The sequence below is a fragment of the Sinocyclocheilus anshuiensis genome, unplaced genomic scaffold, assembly GCF_001515605.1.
Source record: "Sinocyclocheilus anshuiensis isolate Anshui unplaced genomic scaffold, SAMN03320099.WGS_v1.1 scaffold1346, whole genome shotgun sequence".
NCBI lineage: Eukaryota > Metazoa > Chordata > Actinopteri > Cypriniformes > Cyprinidae > Sinocyclocheilus > Sinocyclocheilus anshuiensis.
In genome coordinates this window covers 1813146-1833429 of record NW_015555726.1, presented here as the reverse complement: position 1 = coordinate 1833429, position 20284 = coordinate 1813146, and the positions used below count along the sequence as shown (strand labels likewise).

General features: G+C 37.2%; 1 pseudogene; it reads left to right on the top strand.

Moving 5' to 3' along the window:
* Positions 1-557: 557 nt before the first annotated feature.
* LOC107672652 (girdin-like) lies at positions 558-19953 on the top strand (annotated as a pseudogene).
* The last annotated feature ends 331 nt before the right edge of the window (positions 19954-20284 follow it).

Sequence of the window (20284 nt, the reverse complement as noted above, 5' to 3'; positions counted from 1 at the left end):
TCTAATTAGTTAGGCTCATCATTTCACAGACTTTTTCATTAACTGTTCCCTCCTGGTGGAATGACCTGCCCAAATCAATCCGAGCAGCTGAGTCGGAGCTGAGTTTAGAAACAACTAAAAACACATCTGTTCCACCCACGGCCGTTTCTAGGCATAGGCGAGCTAGGCGGTCGCCTAGGTGCTTTTATTGTCCTCATTTGCAAGTCGCTTTGGATAAAAGCGTCTGCTAAATGACTTCAGGCGCACTGTAGTTTCGGCGTGATGTGTGACCGGGATGCTGCAGTCCTGATGGGACATTTAAAAGGCAACATTCTGCGTTTATTTTCAATCTAATAACAGATACCAGTTTGTTGATGATGAGGAACGAGCTGCATGAATATGAAATCCTGCATCGCATCGCTGTGAACTGCAGATTTTTCCCTTGTTCAGTGATGCAGCTACATCTCCTCTGCTCAGCTGCTTATGGAGAAGGGTAAACCACCAGTGCTGGATTTATATGGATTTTTTGTTTCTTCCAAGTGCTTTCTGATTTGTAAATCTCACTGATCGTGTAATATTAATATGGAGGGTGAGATTCCAGTCATATTAGAGCAGTTCATGAGCGGCCCTCTTGTCACTTGGGTAAGTTGCAGTTTTTTTCTGTTTGTTACGTGCAGAACATAGCAAACATTGTATCAGATTGTATCAATGTGTCAGAGCATCTGAGCTAGCATAACAGTTATCTCTGTGGAAGATCAGCTTTATGTTTGTCATGACAACTGACAAACTCTGATAGACTGACAAAAAAATGGATGTGTAAAAATATTTTTTTTGCAGATATATTTTTTTAATATATCAATATCAGTTTTTTTAAAGAATTATCTTCAGCCCACCAAGCCTGCATTTATTTGATCCAAAATACAGCAAAAGCAGTAATATTGTGAAACATTTTTTACGATTTTAAATAACTGCTTTCTATTTGAATATATTTTAAAATGTAATTTATTTCTGTGATTTCAAAGCTGATTTTTTTTTGCATCATAACTCCAGTCTTCAGTATCACATGATCCTTTAGAAATCATTCCAATATGATGATTTTCTGCTAAAAAAAAAACATTTATTATTATTGTCGAAAACAGCAGAGTATAATTTTTTCACGTTTCTTTGATGAATAGAACGTTCAGAAGAACAGCATTTATCTGAAATATAAATCTTTAATAACAGTATAAATGTCTTTATCATCACTTTTGATCATTTTAAAGTATCCCTGCTAAATAAAAGTATTAATTTCTATAATTTCTCCCCCCCCCAAAAAAGATACTGACTCCAAGCTTTTGAATTGTATATTGTGTAATGTTACAAAATCTTTTTATTTCAGATAAATGCTGATCTTTGGATCTTTCTATTCATCAAAGAATCCGGAAAAAAATTTACTCAACTGTTTTAAATATTATTATTAATAATAATAATCAATGTTTTTTGAGCAGCAAATCAGCATATTAGAATGATTTCTGAAGGATCATGTGACACTAAAGACTGGAGGAATGATGCTAAAAAATCTGCTTTTTATCACAGGAATAAATTACATTTTAAAATATATTCAAATAGAAAGCAGCTATTTTAAATAGTAAAAATATTTCAGAATATTACTGCTTTTGCTGTATTTTGGATCAAATAAATGCAGACTTTGTGAGCAGAAGAGAATTCTTTAAAAAACTTTAAAAATCTTACTGTTTAAAAGCTTTTGACTGGTAGTGTGTGTGTGTGTGTGTGTGTGTGTGTATATATAGGTGAAAGACGAAAAAGGGTCATCAAGCATCAAAACAATAAAAGTTTGCATCTTTATATTTAGTTTTTTCTTTTAAATATTTTAATAAGTATAAGTCAGAATAAGTATGTTGTTTCATTCTTCATAAATATGTCTGTTACGCTGAATGACGATGGAACATTATTTTACCCATATATTGACTTTTTATTTTCTCAAATGTTATTTGAAGCATTAAAGTAGACACTTTGCTTTAATTTAATATGCTTTCTATATATATAAAATCACTTTTGTATTCACTCAAATGAAGTGTGGCGACCAGCTCAGTCTTCACTGGTAATTATATTTGTGCAGTTCTCTTAAATCACCCTACAGTGTGATTAATGAGTGTTTAAAACTATGAATATTCCATTTAGTTTCTCAATATGATGTCTCATTCTCACAATGCAACAAAACTGCTTGTTTACGTAGAAAATTGTTGTTTAAAGAGCATGTCACACTGCTGTCACTTCATGACATGTCATTTTAACTTCTCATATATATCTATGTTCCAAAGGTTAAGACATTTGGTCAGCTAGGTGACAGAGAGGGGAACATTCTCTATGAATACACTGAATTAGTGGATGGCATATTCTTGAACAAGGTCATGTATCAAATGTAAGTATCCATTTGCACACAGTTATAGAATCTGAGCACTCAACTCAGTATAGTAAGCATTCTGTTTGAATGTAGAGTAGTTGAGGTTTTTATTGATCTCATCTTTTACAAGAACATTTTTTAGGACATACTGAATGCCATCGAAAAATGTGGGTCAGTAAATTTTACATTTCTTTGAAAGAAAGTGTACTAAACAGACTGCTGTGCTGTGTTCATATGAAAAATTCTATCAGTTTCCAGTTCCCACAGAAACATTAAATTCATGTATTTTTTTTTTTCACAGAAATCCCAAAGGGACTGTTCAAGGTTTAAACAAAGTGAACAATGACATCGTCCAGAGAGCTCAAAACCTGTCTGTTCTCATTTACCACATCGAATCATACTACCAGGTAAGGCACAGAGAAAATGTTATAATAATTTAATATATATATATTGCTGAATTAATTTTTAAGGAAGTTCTCTGCCCATAATTCCAGAAGAGAAATCAGATTAAGTTAACATTATAATTTAAAATACGTCCGAGAGTTTTACACACCGGTCTGTTATTGTGGCGACATTTCCACATCCCGAAACGTGACAATGAATGAAACGAACTGTGATTGGTTGTTTGACATGTCGGTCAAACGGCCTTATGGGCGGGCCTTGGCCAATGAAAGCTGCCATAGATTCCATAGAAGGTCTGGCTACGTGAGACTAACATTATAAGTTAGATTCAATCAATGACTTACGGCTAATAAAAAAGATAAATACACAGTATTGTATATTATTTCCCCATTTTTTCTAAATTGGTATTATTTATTTATTTGCTTTGAATCAGTGGTTGTAATGTCGTGATTCATCTCTGAGATAGTTAGAGTGTTTCAAGGCTATATATTGAAGAATTTTTAGAAATTCATGAAAGAGAAAAACACTACCAAAACCAAGACCGCTTAAAAGTGGGCTGTACGTTTGCTGTCTATACCCTTGTCTTCTGCAAAGCAGAGAAAAAAAGTTAATGTATAACCCAAGTCATTCTTTCAAATATGTTTTTGCTGCATGCAAGTTCAATGTGAAGTTCCCTTTTTAATATACTGGATTCTGCGTATTCTCAAAAGGAGGCCCTCTAGGTGGAAGGGCAGGATTTTAAGTCATACCCTAAAGTTCCTGCTATCCACCCTGCATCCTGCACATCTGTCCGTGTGGAAATAGCCTCGCCGCCAGACCTACAAGCTCCCCTCAAAGAGGCTGGCCTAGATATCAGCACGCCAAGCCAACATCTCTGTAATCAGTAGCTAGGAAACCGCAATGGCCCGGAGCAAAGCTGGAAAATGACCCATTTTACATCCCATGAGTCCTGTCTCTTATGGTGCCGGCTAAAGCGGTCAAAGTAATGAAAGTACCCTAAAAAAACAGACAAGCCAATAATGCAATTCTTTCCTGTTGCTTAATTTTCACTTATTTTTTTTTTAATTGGTGGAAATTGTGGCTTTGTAAAACCATGTGTTGTCTTAAGTTGACACATTTTGCAAATCTAAATGCAAAGTTAATAAAAAATATTGTGCCATGTAGCAGAGCTGTTTGTACTCAGCATCTTGAATCTTTGGAATTGACTTATCTTCCCTTGAGTTTTGTTAGCCTGAGGAAATTCAGAGCGTTCAATCACGGATTTTTCAGCGAAACTGAAAACGATCTTGCCCAAGAAGAATTGGCATTAATGAATTCCCATATGGAAAAGTGACAGGCAAAGTAAGCCCAACCATACAAGGCCTTGTCGATTTGTGTTAACAAAACTTAAACATTAAAAAGCCCTGGACATTCTGGGACGTCTGCCTTCCACGAGGATACATTATTAAATAATGCTTTTTAATAATTAATAATATACATCGTCATGCTGATTTAAGCTGAAATGCTCTGTAATGAATGTTCACAAACACTGTGGTTGTCTGGATATGTGGCTTTTTAAGAAGGACTTATACATCTTTTAGTGAGTGCTGTGTAATCTAACTTCTTGAATTACCTCTGCATTGGACCTTTAATGTGTTCTCATTTTTCTTTTTTTTTCTTTTTCACACATTAATAAGATTGCAGAAGATGGTGACCACAACATTCAAGTTCATCTGAAGCACCACATCAAAGTTTAATAATTGTCTTGATTTAAACCATCCCCCATGGGCCTGCACACAAGTTTCCTGAACTCTTTGAGACGTCTCTAAACAATTAACCCAGTCCCCGGTCCTACTTGTAATTTACCGCTTAAAATGGTTGAATGCAAAGAAACTGATGGCAGCTTGGGTTGTTTTTGCTCTTTAATAAAACTCAGAGCTGCAATATTCTGGCAATATTCTGTGTATCTCATCTCTCTCATCTCTTGTTTCTGATTTTGCATCCTATTTTCTGTAGGAGACCCTGCATCAGCTGATTATGATGCCTTCTCCCAATGTGCTGCTGCTGGGCAGGAACCCGGTCTGTGGTACGTCAGCTCTTAAAAAAAAAAGATTCGCAGAAAATGCACAATAGTTCCAGTAGCTTGAATCTAATCCTTCAGGAGCTCTTACAGAAATCATAAAGCTGCTGTGTGTAATTTTAATTTTACTTACTCCTTTAAATACTTTCCTGTCCTTTCCAACACTCCCTTTATGTCCCCCTGGACGGTTTACGCTTATGGTTTCAGGAGTTGTAATTATAATACAATATCTTGATATCTATGATATCTTTCTTCAGAATAAAATGTGTACATATCAAGAGGTGTTTGTTTTGATTGACAGTATTTCCCGTTCAAAAGTTTGGAGTCAGTAAGATTTATTGTATACTTTTGTATACTTTTATACTTTTATTTAGCAAGGATGCATTACATTGACCAAAAGTGACAGTAAAGACATTTATAATGTTACAAAATATTTATATTTCAAATAAATGCTGTTCTTCTGAACTTTCTGTTCATTAAAGAATCCTGAAAAATGTATCATGGTTTCCACAAAAATATTAAGCAGCACAACTGTTTTCCAAACTGATAATAAGAAGAAATGGTTCTTGAGCAGCAAATCAGCATATTAGAATGATTTCTGAAGGATCATGTGACACTGAAGACTGGAGTAATGATGTTGAAAATTCAGCTTTGCATCACAGAAATAAATGACTTTTTAAAATATATTCAAATACAAAACAAGTTATTTTAAATTGTAATAATATTTCAAAATATTACCGTATTTTTGATCAAATAAATGCAACCTTGGTGAGCATAAGAGACTTATTTCAAAAACATCTTGGAGTGCACCAGATAACTGTGATCGAGCAAATTTAGGATCATTTGTATTCCATTGTAAAGCACTTGTTTTGACTGAATTGACAAATGAAAACTTTTTTCTAGAGGAAGGTCTAGAAGAGATCAGGAAGTTACTGCTACTGTTGCTTGGCTGTGCTGTGCAGGTAACATGCCACTATGTATGTGCACATAGATTATATTAAACCGAGCACTTGACAATTCATTTAACTCTTCATTTTTTCATTGTACATTTTCACCAAAATGAAGCAGTGCCACCTCTAGTGTGTAGACCTAAAAGTGCCTGTTGCTGTTTTACAGTGTGAAAGAAAAGAGGAGTGTATCGAGAAGATACAAAGTCTTGATTTTGACACAAAAGCAGCAATTGCAGCTCATATCCAAGAGGTACTGGAATAGACTACAAGAGACACAATTGCTTGGCAAATATGCCACATATGGCTGATTATCTGTATAGTCATGTAGTAATTATATTTGATTGGACTTCTCATGGAGAACTGATTAAAATCAAGTCTGCCTGAAAGAAGCCACCTACAGGCATAATGAGTGTCTTAATAACATAACAAGATAATACATCAGAACCCCTTTTGTTTTCAGATTGTCAGCAGCATGTAACTTCTATTATCTATTATGCACCTTCTTGCCAGGAGGTGTTTTGAATTGAGCAGTAGGTAGATGATACACATTTTTGTAATTGTATAAAGCTATACAAAATGCTGATTGACTCTTTTTTTTTGCACTCCAGGTGACTCATTGTCAGGAGAACGTGTTTGATCTGCACTGGTTGGGGATAGATGGTCTGTGTCCAGAGGAATGGGAAAATCTCTGCAGAAGTATGAGCATTAATCTCAAAATATTAGTGGACCAGCGAGACTGGCAATTTGAGGTATCTTCAGAAGTCTTTTAGAAGTGACAAAATTCATTCCCTTCCACACTTTTTTAGGAGATGATCGTTCAATTTCAAAAAGGTTTATTGGCTGCAGTATGAATGAAAATAAATAATAATTGGTTCATAAAATGATAAACAGCCAGTGCATGTGACTTTAAATGTCTATTGGGTGAAGCCAAAACAGATTAATTTTCTCGTCTGCCCCCTCCCACTCTTTCTGTCTCTGCTGATAGGCCATCGTGGAGTTGATGCAGGGGAAAGAGTCGATGAAATCTGTAGTGTTTGGTGATGACTCCTCCCTCACAGAGTCTGCCAGCAGCTGGCTCCCTTTATCCCAGCAGCATCTGGCACTAGAGCTGATGGACGCTAAAGCCAGGATCAAACACCTCAGACAGGAACTGTGAGCTTATGCACACACGCTAAAAGGATCTACACATGCACAGATATGATGAATGATCAAACTTGTATGTTTATCGGGGTATATCATTGCAATCATTTTAGCAAGCAAAAAATCATGGTTCATGACTGTGACTTCCTGTTTCAATAGAGACTGTCAACACAGAATAGAAAGCTGCACTAATCAAGCCATTTCCTGGGTCATTAACTGTTAAAAATAGACAATATATTGGCAGCCATATGCATTGGTCAGCATTCATGATATTTTTATTAAATATTTGTATTTATTTAATTTTTTATCATAATTGAGCATTTTTATTTGTATTTATTTATTAATATTGAAAGCCTATATTTAGTTTCCAGTGTACAAAACAATTTCAGTCATGACATCTCTCGGGATAGATTATAAAAGCTTTATTAATGTAAATAGAATGTGTGTGGGTTTGGTCTTGGTGGACTAGATCTGCTACTCTGCTGCTGCTGCTGCTGCTGAGCAAGTAGATTCGCTTCTGCTAAACGCTCGGATCATAAATTTAAAGGGCTCATCGGATGAAAACCGGACTTTTTCCATGTTTAAGTCCTATAATTGAGTGTCCGGTGCAATTTAAAGAGACATACACCAAAACGGGTTGGTGTGAGCAGAGCTGTTTTTGACAAAGCAAAAAGGGTGTTGTTTACACAGCCATTGAGTGTTTTTAAGCAAAATATATTACAGACATTTCATGAAGACCCTAAAAAAATCATGCCAACTTGTGGAAAATGTTCATCCGATGAGCCCTTTAAAAGGAAACATGCTGGTGCTGCTAGTGAGAGGAAGATCCCCCATAGCAGATCTAGGCAGGTGGTGCTGGGGAGGCGGTGGGCTAAGATGAGGACACTCATAGCGCGCAGACATAGCATTCATTGAATACGTCCTGGTTATATAGGTAAACAGTAATGAATATATGAATCCGATTGGCTGGGAACATTGAACTGAATTAACCAATCAGAACATGAGTAGAGTTTCATGGCTGAACTATTTATACCTCATATTACTTCAAACAATGTTTTGCAATTAATAATCATTTGCACTATACTAAAGTTTAAATAAAATGTAATCATGTGTGTTTTCTTATTTTCATTGATTTACTTATTTGATAATAAATAAAGGTTCACTGATTAATCAGCTAGTTCTGTGGTTACAGTAAAATGTATGTAGGAAGCTTGCCCCAGATTAAATAGACCCTTGCACAGTGCAGGGCACAGTGGTACAGTCCGTCCTTATTCTGCTGACCCACTTTGATCATCTTAGTGTAATGCTACAGACAGTCAACCCCCCTCATCCACACATCCATCCTTCCATCCATCAGTTTTTTCCATCCATCCTCAAACCCGCTGTACAATACTGCCCATACTGCTGCTTTCTTGGGCGTCTATTTTGGAGTAGTCCTTGAGCAGCACTTGAGTGTTAATGTCAAAACAAAACAACCCGGCTTTCTCAGTGTTTTGAAGTGAATATGTGATGTTTCAATCATCATTTATAGGAAGCAGATTTCAGTTTAGCAAAAGTCAGTTTCATTTGGGGATAAAACATCTTTTGTAGTGAAAATTCTCGACATACTGGTCTATGAAATAACAGAGTTTGGAAAATCAATGACAATCATTTTTAGGTGATTATACTAACTTTCTGGTGTAACTTTACAATAACATAAAATAATAATTTAATTAAAACATTATTTAATATTTATAAATATGATATATGTTGATGTGATGTGTGATGTGAAAAATGCAATATTGACTTTTGCAAAAACACAGAGCACTACGCAGAAAAAATATCACAATGGTTTTAAAATAACTAAGTTATTTTATAAGTCTATAAATAAATTATAAGTCTTTCTGATTTTTGTGTAGCTACTAAAAGCAGATATGCACATTTGTTGTTGTTGTTGTTACCTTATCGATATGGCAAACATAGGATGGCTGTGCCTCTTTGTTGGCTTGTGTGTGCTTGTAGTAGATGTGCATTTGTTTACACATTTGCATGTGGTTATATTAGCATTTTTTTTGCACGTACTTATGCTAATTTGCCCACATGTTTGGGTGTGTGATTCTGTGCATACTTTTTCTTCTCTGATTAAGTGATTACATGTTAATCACTCCTCTGAACCTGTGTGAGTATTGAATCTTTTAAATCTTCCAAACATCTGTTGCCTGTGTCCCAACAGAGAGGAGAAAAGTGAACAGCTTTTAGACTGCAGGCAGGACCTGGACAGTGTGGAAGCTGAGGTTAAAAGACACCAGCAAGAGGTACTAAAAATAAAATATTTTAATATATGGCTGATCTAAAGCTCCAATGATGAACTTACACTTTTGTCACAATTTATATTTTGCTACATTATTTTTTATTCTTTATCACATATGCTTTTATGTTATAGACATGACAACTTCAAAACTTTAACTTTCAAAAGATAAACTAATGTCCAGTTGCAGTCCAGTTGTGCCATATTTGTTTATATATTGCTAAGGTTGTTATTTTAATTTTAATTTTTTTCTTCCTTGCTCTTTCTATCCCATCTACTTTTGGGGGGTCTATGGCAGAACATGCAGCTGTTAACAGATGCACGAGCAGCCAGGATGTACCGTGATGAGCTGGATGCGATGAAAGAAAGAGCCATCAGAGCAGACAAACTGGAGAGTGAAGTGGCTCGCTACCGAGATAAACTTCACAACATGAACTTTTACAAAGTCAAACTGGAGGTGTGTATAGAACAATGTTTATGTGTGCATACAGTACCATTAAAAAGTTTGGGGTTAGTAAAAATACCCCCAGTGAAATATAATTGTGAATTATAATTAGAATGTAAAATAACTGTTTTCTCTTTTCATATATTTTAAAATGCAATTTAATTCATGTTATTGCAAAACTGAATTTTTAGCATCATTACTCCAGTATTCAGTGTCACATGATTTTTCAGACATCATTCTAAAATGCAGATTTGGTGCCCAAAAAATATATATTATTATATATATTTTTTATTTTATATTATTTGATGGATGTAAAGTTCAAAAGAACAAAATTTGGTGTACGTGCATGAGCAAGAAATCTCAAAACTTTATTTTTGGCATTGATAGGAGCTAAAGGAGGATAATCAGGTGTTGATGGAAAGTAAGGCCATGCTGGAGGAAGAGCTACAGAGTGTCAAAGCACGATTTGAAAAACTGCACCGATTCGATTCTTTGACTAGAATCAAAACTTCATGACATGGAAGAGGTGAGGAAGAAGAAATTATATCCATGAAAAGGATCTGCCACAATATTACTATGTACCATTTTCTATTCTTGCCATTCCAAATGATAATTTATCTGCTTGACTCAGCTGTCTAATGTGTTTTAGGAAACAACCGTGGACAGGAGACGAATAGAGGAGCTGCTGGAAAGGAACGTCATACTGGAGCTCTCTCAGAAAAGGAGTATGGAAGAATCAAAGCGTTTGGGCTGGGAGCTAGAACTCGCCAAGAACCCTCAACAGAATTCAGGTATATATAAACATTAGCACTGCCAATTTGACAAGGCATCTTAAAAATGTAATGCTTATGGACCATTGTGCCATTGAATAAGACCCTATGTTACTCCAAACCTTGCTTTGAAACCAAGATTTTGCTGTTACATAGAAGCATACGGTAGCTTGCAAAAAAATGTAAACGTGAATAAACCTAAAATATGTGTCTATGGTTGCTGAGTCGAAATCTTTGGGCCAAGAGGTAACTGAAATGACATGTAGCAGGTTGCTGAAACTGGAGAAAGAGAACCAGAGGTTGTTGAAGGCCCTGGAAGAACTTCAAGGAAACAGTCGTCCATTGGATGAGATCATCTCTGAATCTAAACATATTGAGGAAAATGGGAGGACGGACATAGTGGACTATAAGACTCATAAATCTACTCCAGCATTTACCAACATGCACAATGGCCGAATTATCACACCGAATCAGAAGACCAGCAATCATTCCCTTGACACAGAACATTTGCATATATACTTGGAAAATACTAACACCAATCTTCTTTGTCTTGAAGTTGAGGTCCATGAATTGGAGACTGAGAACCAGAGTCATCAAGTCAATTTCAACCAAAACCAAGGACAAGTAGATATAGAAAACCAAGGTCTAGTGCATGAGAATGGAGATTTGGAGCAAGATAGGAGTTGTCTGGAGAAGGAGAATCGGAGATTGTGGCAGCAAGTGAAGATCCAGGAGGTCTCGTTGGATAGTAGTAACCTGAAGTTGGTGGTCCTTGAGAAGGAGAACCATACCCTGGTTAAAAAGGCTAACTATCTTAGTGAGGCCTGCGCCAAGAACAAAGAGCTAGAGAAGGAAAACCAGGAGCTGATTCAACAGACTGGAGTGGATAAGAGGATGCTGATGACATTACGAGAGGTTACCACTACAGTGAAGGCTTTGTAGATGATTACACTTTCTCAGTGTTCTCTTATTTTTCTCAAATTTACTGTTTTCCACTCCAGGAGCTGCTGGACCAATGGTTGAAATTGCAACAGAACGAATCTGATCTTGAAAAATTGACTTATGAACTAGAGAGGATGAGGCTAAACCAGGAGACACGAATTGGAGATCACGAGGCTGTAGACCAGGGATATGCAGACATTCAGAGAAGCCCAAGGTGATACTTTTAAATGTCAGATTCCTTAGAAACATATTTTAAAACCAATAAAATAAAATATTTTAAACATTTAAAAAATCGAATGAAAATTGTCTCTTAATTCAGGCTAAAAACTGTATTTTTTTAGGTTGGTCGAGATAATGCTCATGCAAGCAAAAAGGCCAAGCCAAGGCTTTTTTATTTTTATCCAAAGCAACTTTGGATTCTTATAAATTTTTGCAGGTCAAACAGAACTATGAGGCATTGCTTCAGAGGGATGAGGAGGAAAAGGCAGGACGATGTTCTCCACCAGAGAGGACATGGCACAGAGAGAGTCAGGAGGCCACGTGGGCATTGCTCAAACTCAAAGATCGACTCATTGAGGTGGAGAGAAATGTGAGTCTCCAGTGTCCCCTTACATAGTCAACCTGTTTAAATACTTAAGGATGGATTTTAACATGAAGTAATGTTTAATTCCTGCTAAGCAGCTTCATAACTTCAGCACATGTAAGATAGACGTGTTTTGTCAGTACATGTACATTTGGAAATCAAACCCACAACATTCGTGTTGTAAACATCATGCTCTACTAGTTAAGCTAAAGAAATTGGACATATTTGCCTTTGGTTTTTCTTGTGCAGGATGCAACTTTGCAGGCTGAGAAACAGGCATTGCAGACACAACTGCAGACATTGCAGATGCAGTCAGATGGGTTGCAGACACAAATAATTGCATTACAACAGCAGACGGCCTCCTTGCAAGAGAGCAACACAACACTGCAGACACACAATGCACAATTGCAGGTGAGTCAAATTAAACCAGACATATTGTATTAAAAGCACTGGTAATATTGCAGATACAGGTATTTTAAAATGTGATAAAAATGACATATACACAACCGTTATTGCTAATTGCAATGGGGTGGTTAAATTTGTAATGTTTTTCATTCAATTTAATGCTTCCTTGCTAAATACAAGTATTAATTTCTTTCTTTCTAAAAAAAATCCTCAGATTCTCTTAGGTAGAGAAGTCCACTTTATCTTCCCAGAATTCCTCTCTGATGGCTCATAATGCACAGCAACAGCGGGAACGGCAGAGTTCGGAGGCTGAGAGGGAGGGCGCGATGCGGGAGAGAGAAGAGCTGCACACCGTTAATGAACTTCTTCTCCGGGACCACGAGAGACTGAGCGTCCTGCATGAGAGACAGGGAGCAGAGTTGGAGGTGCTCTCTCACAGGTACTCAACAATGGAGAACAGTCACCGAACCCTGGAGATAGAGCACAGATCTCTGGAGGACAGGTTAGTCCACACACACCATAAGATTAGTCTTTACAGTGCCCGGTTAAGATGCTGATTCCAAGTTCTGTGTAAGGATATAATGCCACATGCTTCTGTGATGCATTTTGTAGTATGTATAGACAAGTGCTATCAAACTATGCCACTGTTTATGTCTGCCTTATAATTTTCCAGATATAACACACTACTTCAGCAGCGCGCTCAGCTGGAGGGGTTAGAGAGAGCTCTTAGAGAAGAACAGCAGAAGATGCAGAATGAGATATGCACAAACAGGAACACAACAGCAGAGAGCCAAAGACTCAGAGACGAGAAAGACTGGTCAGTGTTTTGTGTGTGTCTGTGTTCATATACTGTACTGTATGTGTGTGACTGGGTTTTCATACTTTGTTTGTTTCCTTGGTGTACACCAACTTTAGAAAATAGCTGTCACATTAAACGTAAAGGAATTCAATTATGTCTTTATGTTGTGTTACAGTCATTTTGACCCAGAGAGGATTTTCTTTTTTGCCAAAAATGCTAGTCCGTGTTATTGCATTGGATAAAAACTTACTGACTTTGCTTACACAGGTTATACCAACTTCCCAAAAAAAATTATAATTTTGGGGATTTTTTTTCCCCAATGTGTTTCACTTGTGGTGTTCCCGGTCAAAAATGACAAGTCTATAAAAATTGCATATAAATCTCTCATTATGCTATATTGAATTCAGTATTTTTATGAACTTGTTTTATTTCAATTAGCACAGGTTTTGTATTTCTTTTGGGAGCTGATTGATTGTAGGTCTCATTGATCTGAGCTTATGCACATTAGTTTTTGAATGAACATTGACTTAATTATCGACAAATAATGATTTTTTTCACTTAAAAACAGAAGTGCATAAGCTCAGATAATTGGGGCCTGTGATCAATGAGTTACAAAAAGCAATACAAAACCTGTACCTGTAAAAAGACAACAAGATGACAAAAAGACTGAATCCAAGATTTGGTGACAATATAGAATAATGAGAGATTTTTGGCCAGACATTTTTTACTGGGAACACCAAATCAGGGGTTTAAAGCACAGTGTGTACAAATGGCAAACATTGCATTTTAGAGCTAATGCTAATCTACAGTAATAAAATTACCTTAAATATATAAATATTAATATTATATTTGAATAAATAATTTGTTTACCATCTTATATGATTATCTGCACAAAACACTGTGCTTTATCCTCCACCCAGGCTGAATCAAACCTACCAGAAGCTGTTGGCAGAGAATGAGGAACTTCAGGTTGAGCACAAGAGCATAAAGAACCAGCTAAACTCCTGCAAACTGGAACAAACGCTGCTGGAATCAGAGCTGTCCAAACTCAAAGAGCAGAACCAGCAGCTGGAAATCACCAGCATTAAACTGACCAACCAGTGTGAGGTGCGTAGCAGTTCATTCAAACAGAGCAGAATGCTCTTGGAAGATTTTACTTCCATCTTTTACATACCTGCAGATCATGTCATCATCCAGGCTGGTTTATGCAGGTTAATACTGGTCCCCTAACTGTGTTGCTTCTTAAACAAAACTACTGATTAAATACTGTAAGTCCATGATGAATCACCTCCTTTTGTGCTTCTGTTCAGTTGCTGACCCAGCTGAAGGGGAACTTGGAAGAGGAGAACCGACACTTGCTGGACCAGATCCAGAGCCTGATGCTGCAGAACCGAACCCTGCTAGATCAGACCATGGAGAGCAAGGACTTGTTCCATGTGGAGCAGAGACAATATATGTGAGAGACATTTTTTTTTTAATCTATGCAGCATATAAATCAGTTAAAGACAGTTTATTAATATTCCGAAAAATCTGCAAAGCAATGGTTCTCACATTATGGTTTATTACCAAAGTTATGTATGCATAGTTAGGATAACCCAATAAATAACTTATTAAAGGGAAGACAAAACAATTCCCATATCTTTAGTTGTTGACATCAAAATCTATGTGCACAGACTATGGTATTTTAGCACAAATTTATCTGCTACTTGGTTGAAGCCAATCAAATTATGTAGATGCCAACATGGGCAAGTTTCCTTGACATTCCCTTATCCTCGAAAACTATAAACAAACTATGCAAGGTCAGAAAATATGACCCAGACGACAATAAATATGGGTTGACTTTCAGATAAACATGGTTTGTGCTGACCACTATTTGTTTTGTGCAGTGGATTAACAAGAGTATGAACTTTTTTTAGAGCTTGACATTTTTCTATATTTTTCTATAATAAGCAACATAACTGAACGCAAAATCTTGAGAAATGAAGAAAAAAGGTAGTGGCTCTTAGGTAGTGAACTGTGGCCTCAAGATGATTTAAAATGAGACAAAACAGGCATTAAAATATGCTAAAACAACTTAAAATCCAGATAGTTCCATCTTAACAACTTTTTTTTTGAAGAATTCTTTGAAGAATTAGTATAGTTAACTAAAACTAAAACCATAAAAAACTTTGTTACATGAAATAAAATAAACTTTAACCGGAATAAAAAAATGTAAACTGAAAAAATTAAAATGTAAAAACGATATATATATATATATATATATATATAACAGTTTTACAATATTTTATTAGGTAGAAAATGTGAGTAAAAATATTTGTAAAAATCCTTACCCAGTTAATCACAAACAACTGAAAAAATCATATTGTTGTGGACAATGAAGGTCAAAAGGAATCAAAAAGGTTGCAACCTTTAGAGCACAGTAGATGGCACATTATGGCATGTAAGCATGTAGACTAACTGTAATGTTATTTTGACAGAGACAAGCTGAATGAACTCAGAAGGCAGAAGGAAAAGCTGGAAGAGAAAATCATGGATCAGTACGAGTTCTATGACCCATTACCTCCACGCAGGTACCGTTTCATTATGTGATGTTACCAGAGGCTTTTTGCATAAAAAAATCAAGATCATGTTTTCATTTATCATGTTTTCTGTGTTCAACCACTTAATCAATGTAGATGGGGCAACTGGATAACGCTGAAGATGAGGAAGTTGATGAAGACGAGGACTCGAGATCAGCAGCACGTTCGTTCCTCAACTCCCCAGCTCCGCTCCGAGTCATGCGAGGGTCTGGATGACCCCAACAACAGCTCCTCTGTGGGTTCCCAGGGCTCTGAGGAATCTGCTTCCAACTCCCTTAATGGTGACACCGTGTCCCCTAAGAGAAGCAGCAGTTAGTATAACCTCAGTTACATGAAACTGTCACAGTCCAGCCATTCCAGCCAGGAACATCCAGAAACAAGCCACTCAGTCAGCAGCAAACCCTTCATCCCAACATCCCAAGGTCAGGAGAAGGAGAACAGAACAATTTGTGGCAGACGGCTGACATGGAGTAGCCAAGCAAAGGATAGCTACTATAGTAAATCACCCCATAAATCGCCTCTAGTGATTAGAAAACTCCTCAAATTCTGCCCTAGGCAAACCTGCCACAGAAAACTTAAAGAAGAGTTCAGTTCCTATAAATAAACAGTTATTTGACCTATGTTTCCTGATTTATGTGAAGTCTGTGATTCCATCATCTTCTTTGGTCCTTTTCCACACAAATATTTCTAGTTTTTAAAGGGTCACATCATGCGTAATCAAAAGTTCCTTGAGATAAAGGAGCTCTATGAAAACATACTGTACTTTAATTTTCCGAACTCTGATGTCAGAAACCTAAAACATTGAAGGGAAATTCTATTTTCTATTGTCATTCCAAAACAGTATGTCTTTTTTCTTCTTCTGTGGAACATAACTTACGATGTTTTTTGTTCAAACAATACAAGTCAATTGTCTTTAAAGCAAAAAACAAATCATATTTAATAATAAAAATGTTTTAAAATGAAATGGCCTCTTTAAAACAAGAAATACATGCCGTGAAATCATAGAAATTAGCAAAATGTCTTAACATTCCAAGTAGGTAGTAAAAAAGATGAGTGATGTATGTGTCTGTGATGTATGTGATTTCCATGTTCTTTCCTTCAAGATAATTTCCTTCTTTCACAATGCTCACAAACGTTCTTATTGTAGTGTTTTTCCTCCCTCGTTTCCTGTCTTCATGTTTTCCATTGTGATGATCAAGTCTGCACCCTGAAAATGTTTCATGTTAAGGGTAACAAACCAAAGGATAAAGACAAAGTCAAGTCTCTCTTCCGCCGATCTCTGTGTAAGACTTCACATCATGCCCTTCCTGGAACTGCTGTGCCTTCCCCTTTATTGCTTTTTATTTGAATACAGGATTATTTAAAGATAAGATTAATGATCATCAGTCATTATAGCTTAAATATGAGCAAAGCTGTTTTTAGCATTTTAAAAGTAAATTAATGCCTTTTATTCTTGAGAAGAGAAAATGACAATGCAAGATAAATGCTTGAACTCCCTCAAGACATAATGCTGCATCGCCTTTCAGCTCCATAAACCTCATCTCATGTCATCTTTATCTCTTGTCATGTTCCATCTCAGCCATGAATGATCTGCTGCAGTCAGATGGATGTTTGGATGAAGACTCTGGGCAGCAGGAAGATCAGCCAGAAGAGCAAATAATACAGCACACCATTGCCATTTCAAAAAAACACTCCACATCATCATCATTTCATAACTACTCTTCCATAGACAATCATGCAATCATCTGTAATCAAGGTATTGACTCAGAATGCACATTATCACTTAGGTATTTGCAGTTTTTCTGTCATTAATGGTGTTTGTGACAAGCATCAATATTAGTACCACAAAGCAGCATGCTAAAAACATTTAGAACAGTAACCACATAGCAATGCCCTGGCAACCATCCAAAACACCATAGCAACTAAATAGGAACATGCCAAGAACCATTCTGAACACCTTAGCAGCTGCACTGAAACATTTTGACAACCTAGAACACCATAGCAACTATAAGCAATTTATGCTAAAAACCACTTAAAACACTCTTGCAGCTGCATAGCAACACCTTAGCAACCCAGAAGACCATAGCAACTATAAGCAATTTAAGCTAAAAACCACTTTAAACACTTATGCAGCTGCATAGCAACAGTTTGGCGACTCAAAACACCATAGCAACTATAAGCAATATATGCTAAAAACCACTTAGAACACATTTGCAACTGCATAGCAACACCTTAGCAACCCAGAAGACCCTAGCAACTGCAGAGCAATGCCTTGGCAACCCAGAACAACAGCACCATGCTATAAACCATTCAGAACACCGTAGCATCTGCACAGCAGCAGCCTTAAAACTCATAACATTCTAAAAAAATAATTCAGAACACCTTAGCAACCGCATAGCAATAAACTAGCAACCATTGAAAAAAACATCATAGCAAACACATTGCAGCATGCTAAAAACGTTTTTGCAACTGCATAGCAATGCTTTGGGAAACACCCAAAACACCTTAACATTCACATAGCTACATACTAAAATACACTCAGAACACCTTAGCAACTACATAGCAATGCCTTGGAAACACAGAACACCATAGCAACCCCTTAGCAACAAGCTAAAACTGTTCATAACACCTTAGCAGCTACACAACACCATTTTGGCAACCCAGAATACTTGATCAACTATATCAACCATATCAGCAGTATGCTAAAACCATTTAGAACACTTTTCACAACCGCATAGCACCTTGGCAATGCAAAACACCTTAGAAGCTACATTGCTATGAAATTGCTATGCCTTAGCAGCCCAGAGCACCATAGCAACCACTTAGCAACAAGCTAAAAAAGAACACTTAGAACAGTTTAGTAACTACAAAGCAATGCTCTGGTAACCACCAAAAAAAAAAAACCTAAATAGGAACATGCAAAAAAACATCCAGAACACCACCGATGCACAGCAACACCTTGGCAACCCAGAACACCATGGCAACTAGAAAACAATATATGCTAGGAAAAACACTTTTTGCAACTCCATAGCAACACCTTGAAAACCCAAAAGACCATAGCCAACCCAAAACAACAGCACCATGCTATACACCATTCAGAACACCTTATCAACTGCATAGCAACACTGTGGCAACCCAGAGGACCATAGCAACTCTTAACAACAACAAAAAAACATTCTGGCAACCAATAACTTTGTACTGTGGCTGCAACTTTTGCATGGGCAAACAGCATTTCACTGCTTTGGTGCTTTGGTGCTTTGCTGCTTTGCAAAATAAAAGCCTCATAAGTAATTATTCACCCTGGATACGCCTGTCTTAAAGAGTAACTGGAACACAGTGTATATCTAGAGTATCTAACTGTGTGTTTACACATTTATGGCTTTAGGTAAACATTTTCAAGGAGACACAATTCCACCAAGGCTTGCAAATGGCACTGAAGGCCAGGATGATGGTAAGAATTTGTCTGTAGACTACAAAGAGTGTTACATGATCCTGTTGAACTTTAACTTCCTCTAATTCCTCTAATTTTCACCAGGCCTGAATGGCAAATCGAGTCGTGCACCAAGTGCAAGCAGTGGTGAGTTCAGTGTGAGCCAGGAGAACGAGGCCTGGTCCAGTGATAGCAGCCCCCTTCTGGATCCACTCTCGTCCAGCCGGCAACAATTCAGTGACTCCCCTTCCCCAGCCCGACCCAACCATGAGGAGCTCAGGCAGGGCTACTGCTCCTCAAGGAATGGGGTACGGAGGACCAGCGGTGGGAGATCTGCTAGAGACCGTTCAGCCCAAAACCTGGGCAAAGCAACCATTGGACTGTATAAAACTCAGAGCGTGCAAAGTACAGAGTCTGATCCCAAACCTGCTCTCGAGACGCAGGGGAAGTCCTCCTCCATATCAGGGTGCTTGAACTGCTTTGCCACGCCAGTGCGAAGCCCTAAAACAGGCCAGGCTCTGTCCACTCTGCCCCGTGCCAGCTGTGTCATCTCAACATCAGACGGCAACAGTCGTCGTGCCAGTGTACATAGCACTATCTCAGTGAAGTCAGTGGGATCGGTGTCAAGTAAGAACGGTGCTGAACCTCAACCTGACCCCAGTGATGAGGTTTTAAAAGAAAGCCCTGTGTTGGAAGAGAAAGACCACAAACCAGAACACCTTTTTGATTCAGCATTCACCATCGATTCGGTCTTTACAAACACAATTTTCAGTGAGTGAAGTTGAATTAATACCAATTAGAAAAGGTTCTAAATGTATGTAAACGCCTTTACTGAAATCAGTTGTAAATCATTTATACTGGAATCATATAAATACAAACATCTTATTCTGATCATGCGAAAGGCAACTATGCACTATGATTATGCCATCTCTGAGGTGAATTCAGGCATAATCTGTCAGGAAGCCAATAAACAATCCTCGTCCTTGAACAATCCTCAACTAAGGTCCTTAATTTGTCTTGGATGATATATTTTCCCCCATCACTCCATGTTTTGTCTCCTTTTTTTTTTAACGTATTTTGTTTGCATTTTTGCTATGTGGTAACTGATTT